Source organism: Mus pahari, chromosome X (assembly GCF_900095145.1).
Source record: "Mus pahari chromosome X, PAHARI_EIJ_v1.1, whole genome shotgun sequence".
NCBI lineage: Eukaryota > Metazoa > Chordata > Mammalia > Rodentia > Muridae > Mus > Mus pahari.
Genome location: NC_034613.1, coordinates 11,363,731 through 11,370,494, shown reverse-complemented (window position 1 = coordinate 11,370,494; position 6,764 = coordinate 11,363,731). Strand labels below are relative to the sequence as shown.

General features: G+C 40.6%; 1 pseudogene; it reads right to left on the bottom strand.

Annotated features, from left to right (window-relative positions):
* Positions 1-3,011: 3,011 nt before the first annotated feature.
* The window catches only part of LOC110313737, a 29,492-nt pseudogene continuing 25,739 nt past the window's right edge, over positions 3,012-6,764 (bottom strand).

Genomic DNA, 6,764 nt, shown 5'->3' with positions numbered 1-6,764 from the left:
CTCGGGTGAGGAAAGGCGCTGGATGCCAGGCAAACACCCCTCCTCGGTCGGGGAGGAAAGGTGTTGGGTGCTGGATCAGCCTGCGGACAGCCGCCAGGCGAACACCCCTCCTGGGCAGGACTATTAGTATCATCTTAATTTAGGTCACATACTATTTTTCAGTCCTGTCCTAGATACACATTCCTCCTTCAAATTTCAACTTTTCAAGTCTGTTATAAACAGCAACAGGAATTAGTGGCTATCAAATCATCATGAGATCCTATTCTCAAAATTTTTGATCCATTAGATCTACACTTATAATAATCTCCTCTGTGATGCTGATGCTGCTAATTTACAGTATAGTCAGTTTATGGATTCATTGTTCAATTAATTTCCAGTTTAAAATTCTCTTGTCCTTACCCTATGACCCACATATATGATTATTGCATATTTCTCCACCTTCTCTCTCTGGTCTATCCTCATTATATTTATATGGAATTAAGCAATTTTCTTTGATAAAAATATGTAACTTTGCTGTCTTTTTTATACAATAGAAGCTAACATGGGCATGTTTAAGGAAAACATAATTTATTAAATGTTTATCATAGACTTGATAAGAACATCAGAGGATCAGCCAGAGCTAACGAGATTGAAGAAACATACAATATCTAGCCAGCAATGTGACCATCTAGACAGCAGAATGTAACTATTTAACCATTAGCCCCAGGAGGCAGTTTCAGAATGAATAAATTGTATTTGCTTTCCATACTTGAATTTACTAATATTCAAAATACATGGAGGAATACCTTTTGTTGCATCATAGTTTGATCCATTCATATGTACATGATTGTTGGTACAGAAAGATACTTATGTGTATTTCATAATCTCTCTGAAACAATAGAGAAGAAGAAAATGCCCACAGAAGTCAATCGGGCTATAGTTACCAGATTACAATGACAATATACCCAGAAACACCCCAAATCTCCACCATTGTTTCCCTCTTTGTGTCCCTCTGTGCTTTGCACAAACTTCCATATTATTAAGGCTTTCAGAACAATTTCTCTGTGTGTTTTTCTACCTTAGGAATTTGTTGCCAACCATAACCACTTTTCTTTCTTTTCTATTTGGCATGTGGCATTAAGCAAATAGTCAATAAACATTTGTTGATAGGTAGATAAAGGAACAAAGGAAAGAAATCAAATGGGTCCAAAATATAGCTGAATTAGTAGATGAGAGAAGCAAACAAACCCTGAAGAGAGGTTAAGGGGCAGAGAGTAGTTGTGCAAAGTTGAGGCACACAGAAAACTGATCCAGAAAATGAAAAATCAAAGTCACCTTGAGTAAAATTGCTGGTTTCCACCAAAACCATAAATGTTTAGGAAGAGAAAGCATGTATACATGTGTGTGTGTGTGTGTGTGTGTGTGTGTGTGTGTGTGTGTGTGTGTATCTGTCTGTATGAGTGCACCTGCCAGTGTGTATGCACATGGAGGCCAGATTCATTGATACTGGGTGTTCTCTATTGCTCTTCACTTTTTATTATTGAGATAGAAGCTTACCATCTCAACTAGGCTACTGGGCTGGACAGCAAACTTTATGATCTGCCTGTCTCTGCCCACCCAGCACTGAGATTACAGACACACAGCACCATGTCTGGAGTTTTCTGTGAGTTCTGGGGTACTAAATGCAGGTCGTTATGCTTGCATTGCAAGTGCTTTGCCCAATGAGCCATCTCTTTAGTCCCACATAAATATTTTTAAGTAGCTTAATTGAGGTATAACCAGTATGCAACAAATTTCCCATGTTTTAAGTGCTAAATTTGTGTGTGTGCATGTAGTGTGTGTGTGTGTGTGTGTGTGTGTGTGTGTGTGTGTGTGTGTGGTGTTGGAGTCCAACACCAGCAACAGAATTTATTATGCGAAGCAGTTTGAGAAAGCTTAGGTTTTGGCCATGATCTTCTCCAGCAGTCTTTTTTTTTTTTTTCACATGTCCTCTACTCATAGCTGAAGAGGTGGATGACAGCCTGCAGCCCAAGTTACATCACAGTTACTGTGCACTTCTTGATTATCTTAAGATCACAAAGGGTGTGATTTGGACCCAAATCTTTTAAAGAAAAGCCCTATGAAGAAATTACACTCTGTGATACCATCCAACGGATATCACCAGCCTCACCCAGCTCAGAGGGAAGTATCTTCTGATAGCCAGAACTGACTGGTACCAGAAAATAATTGCCTGTGAGTGAGCCTGAGAGAGGAGTCTAATCCTGTGAGTGAAAACTCAAGCCTCCTGTGGCCCTCTCGTATGAGTTTGGCAGGATTTAAGATCTTTGGGTGGAAATCTCCTAGTGGCCTAGCAACTGATACTGCTCCTGATCATGAATGAGCAGTGTTGGGCAGGGTGGGCCTCCACTTTGCAAATGTAAGGACAGAATTCTTAGGAGATGAGGCAGAGGTGGTCTTTGGGCAGAACTTATTCTTTCCACATCTCAAGATGTACCTCATCTAATGTACCTCATCTGGGATTTTTCTTATTCTTTCCATCAGTTTACTGCCTGGTAACAAAAGGCAAGTTCCTTTTCTTATTCTCTTCAAATAAATGACTCTTAGCTTGATAAACACTGTGCTCTGAACAGCTGAACTCAAGTTCAGCCCTGGGTCATTTCCATGTTAATGAAGCCGTTTCTTTATAAGTCAGCCCCACTCCCTGGAAGCCACAGTGGAACATGGACAAAGGGCATGCTTCGTCTCCTCAACCAAAGAAGGTACTAGAGAAAGGGCATTCCCAGGACCTATCTGTCAGACTCTGCTCTTTGTGCTATACTTTCCCCAGTATAAGCATCTCATTCTGGGTATAAGGTCCTCCAAGGTGTCCCCACTTCAGTCAGTAAGGCACACCAACTCCTCTATGGCTCTCTGCTTATGAGTTTATTGTTTTTAACATTCAAAAGAAAGTTCGGCATTAAATGGCTTCCCCTTCTAGCCCTTTAGCCCTTAGATGCTGAGAGAGTGGACTGAGAGCATAGATCAATTCACATTTAGGGGTTCTGGTCATTAGGGTCACACTTGATCATAACTTTCCGCCCACTCCCCTTTTGGCTGTTTCAAAGCTTCTCCAGCCTTCTCCAGAGGTAATCTATGGGTAACTAAGGGCTTTACATTCAAAGTCTTCGATGCAAGCATGGAAATTGCCATCGGCCACGTGTTGCAGTATTGAAACTTACCTTTGATATCCACCTCCTGCATGGTTGTATGTACTAGAGGTAAACTGATTATCTCAGAGTCCATTCCCATAATCACCAGAGTCCCACCAGAGTGAGTGGCATAGGTGTCTGTCTAGTTGGAGGATTCCATTCCTGTGCATTCAGTGGTGAGCTCTGGCTTGCTCTCCAGCAGTCTTTCCACCTTTCTGGCAATTTCCTGAGGGATATCTTTGGCAATTTGGATGGTAAATTCTGCTCTCACTTCCTTGGCTTTGGTCAACCGAGAAGGAGATATGTCAGTCACCACTACTTGAGCACTCCCATTTGCTTTGGACACAAGCAAAGTAACTATCCCAACTGGCCCAGCTCCACACACAAGAACCTTGTTCCCCTGGGAAACTCAACCTTGTCTGCAGGCATAGATCCCCACAGAGATAGGTTCAATCATGGCCCCTTCTTCAAAGGTGACACCATCAAGAAGCTTGTATCTGAAGTCAGCACTGTGCTTGTAGAAGTGGCACACGTTCCCATCATCCGGGGTTGTGGCACAGAAAAAGATCAATGATGCCAGGCCAATCTTACAGTATTCATCTATTTCTCTGGGAATTCCAGGCTCGATGGTAACCTGATCTCCTGGTTTTAGATGTTTCATCGATGCTCCTACTTTTTTTAATTGTTCCAGCAGCTTCATGCTCAATCACCATTGTCTTTTTCACAACAAAATCCCCAATTTGGCCATGCTCCCAGTATTGTACATCGGAGCCGCAGATCCCCACCAAATGCATTTTTAGTAATAAGTCATTTGGATACAGTTCTGGGATTGGGTAGTTCTCTAGGCAAATGTCTTCAGGTCCATGTACCACCAGGGACAGTTTCTCACCCTTAGCTGGAGCTGTATCGGCTGGACCTGGTGGAGAGCTCGTGGTTCTCTAAATTTGATATTTTGATGACACCATAATGAAGCTGATGACCATAGCCATCACTCTAAAGTTTACTCACACTCCTTTATAATCCGTACGTCCAGTCCTTCCCCATATATTCCTTCACCAGTGTTTTCTCTCATTGTGAATTACTTTATATTTTCTAGAAGTTCACAGAAAAGAAATATTACACCAACTGGGTTATTTTGTCATGAGTTTTTTTTTCTACTCAGTATAATGATTTTGAGATTCATCCATGTTGTTTGGGTATGTTAATAGTTTATCAATATAAAATTCACTCCATTTTATCATTGTGTAATACTCTAGTATATAAATATACCATGGTACATTTATCAGTCCATGAATTCTTGATTTACTTTTAATTTGGAATATTATAATTTTTAAGATAAAAATCTCACTATTAATCCCAGGCTTGCCTCAAGGTTACAATCCTTGTGCCTCAGCCTTTAGAGTGCTGGGATTACAGGAATGTGTAATGACTAAGGGGGTGAATGTGGTGAAACATGGATATAGTGACTGGAAGCACAAAGCTGCACAGTCAGACTCTGTCTCAAAAATATCAGTCAGCAGACAACAAAATCAAAATCAAATAAGTCAGTAGAGCATTTACACATGAATCTGTGAATGTACATTGTTTCCCTCTAACACCTAGTTGATATGGAATGGCTAAGTCTTACAATAGGCATACTTTTAACTTTAATAACAACTTCCAGATTATATTTCTGAAATGATAAAATAAGTAAACAATCTAATAAGCAGGAAAACATTGAGAGGTGTTTCAGTACTCAGAACTGAGAAGATGTTTTCTAAGATATCCAGTTTCCAACAGAAAATGCAAAGAAACAAGAAAGACCAAACACTTTAAAAAGTCAAGTATCAGAAACTGCATGAGATGGTGTATTAGTCAGGGTTCTATAGAGTCACAGAACTTATGGATAGTCTCTATATAGTAAAGGAATTTATTGACGACTTACAGTCTGCAGTCCAATTCCCAACAATGGTTCAGTAGCAGCTGTGAATGGAAATCCAAGGATCTAGCCGTTGCTTAGTCCCACACGGCAAGCAGGCAGAAGAGCAAGAACCAGACTCCCTTCTTCCAATGTCCTTATATGGTCTCCAGCAGAAGGTGTAGCCCAGATTAAAGGTGTGTGCCACCACACCTTTAATCCCAGATGACCTTGAACTCAGAGATCTCCCTGTCTTAATCTTCTGCAATCCATAGTCACTGTGCCTCAAGATGTCCATACCAAGATCCAGATCAGAAAGTTCTATCTCCCAGCCTCCAGATTAGGGTCACTGGTGAGCCTTCCAATTCTGGATTGTAGTTCATTCCAAATATAGTCTAGTTGTCAACCAGGAATAGCCACTACAGATGGGTATGAGCTATTGTGTTTAACAGAAAAATTCTCCCAAAGAAGTATATTCAAAGAGAAAAGAAAATGAAGTGACAGAATACTGGGCTTGCTTGTGGAGGTCTGGAGTTTCAGACGGTGGCAGCTAGGCTAGGTGTTTCTAGGTTTCTGTTGTTTTATTTGAGAGAGAACCAGAACCAGTCAGTTTACACTGCCAGAGTGAAGATTCTCAAGTCCCCTGACTATTGTTTGGGGTTTCCTTTTATGGAGCTAAAGAGGAACTCTTGTTAGGGGGTTAACTGTAAGTTTTGATTGATAAATTAGGTCATATATCATTTTTCCACTGTTTATATCCTCTCTCACAATGTGTGTGATTTTAATCATGTGCACACCCAATCTTATATATGCATAAGATGATACATAGGGGATATCTCCTAAAAGTTCATTTGAAGATGCAGTTTTGCCTCAGTATGTGTTCTAGGTTATAGGTTTAATCCCAATAGTGTTAAGGGGAGATTTTAAAAATAGAATGATATTCAGGCCAGATCAGTCACCTCCTGAACACATTGAGAATATCAACAGATATCAACAGATACTGCCTAAATTTGTTTGTAGTTAGAAGAGGAGAAACCTACTACACTGTTAATGAGCCGGGGGCTGAGGTTGCTAGATGCAGTGTGTGGTGAGGTGAGGTGTGTGTGGCAGGGGGAGAGATACATGTAGGACAAGTGGATTATTAATATGAGCATGTGCATAAGAATTCAAACCAAGTCAAGTCCCAGGTTCCTAACTATTCCCTATGCTTACCTGCCTTATAGGTACTTAGAAGCTGACATGAGAGGATTACAAATTCAAATTCTTCCTGGAATACATAGGGAGTTTCAGACAAGCCTGGGCAACTTAGTGAGACTCTGCCTCAAAATATAAAGTGAAAAGAGGGCTGGGAATGTAGTTCAGGGGAAACGCACTTTCCTAGCATGTTAGGCCTAGGGTTCAATTCTGAAAAATCAAGGGGAGATGTGAAAATAAAAGGCAGACTATGGTTTCAGGGAAGAAGAGCCCTAAAATGAAGGTAGAAAAGAGGAGAGGGAGATAGAGATAGATAGATAGATGGATAGATAGATAGATGGATAGATAGATAGATGGATAGATAGATAGAGACAGAGAGAAACAGAGTCAGAGATAGAGAGACAGAGACAGAATAATGATGAAAAATGACAAAAGGTTTTCTCTCATGTTCAGAACATAGATTTAACTCTCTCTCTCTCTCTCTCTCTCTCTCTCTCTCTCTCTCT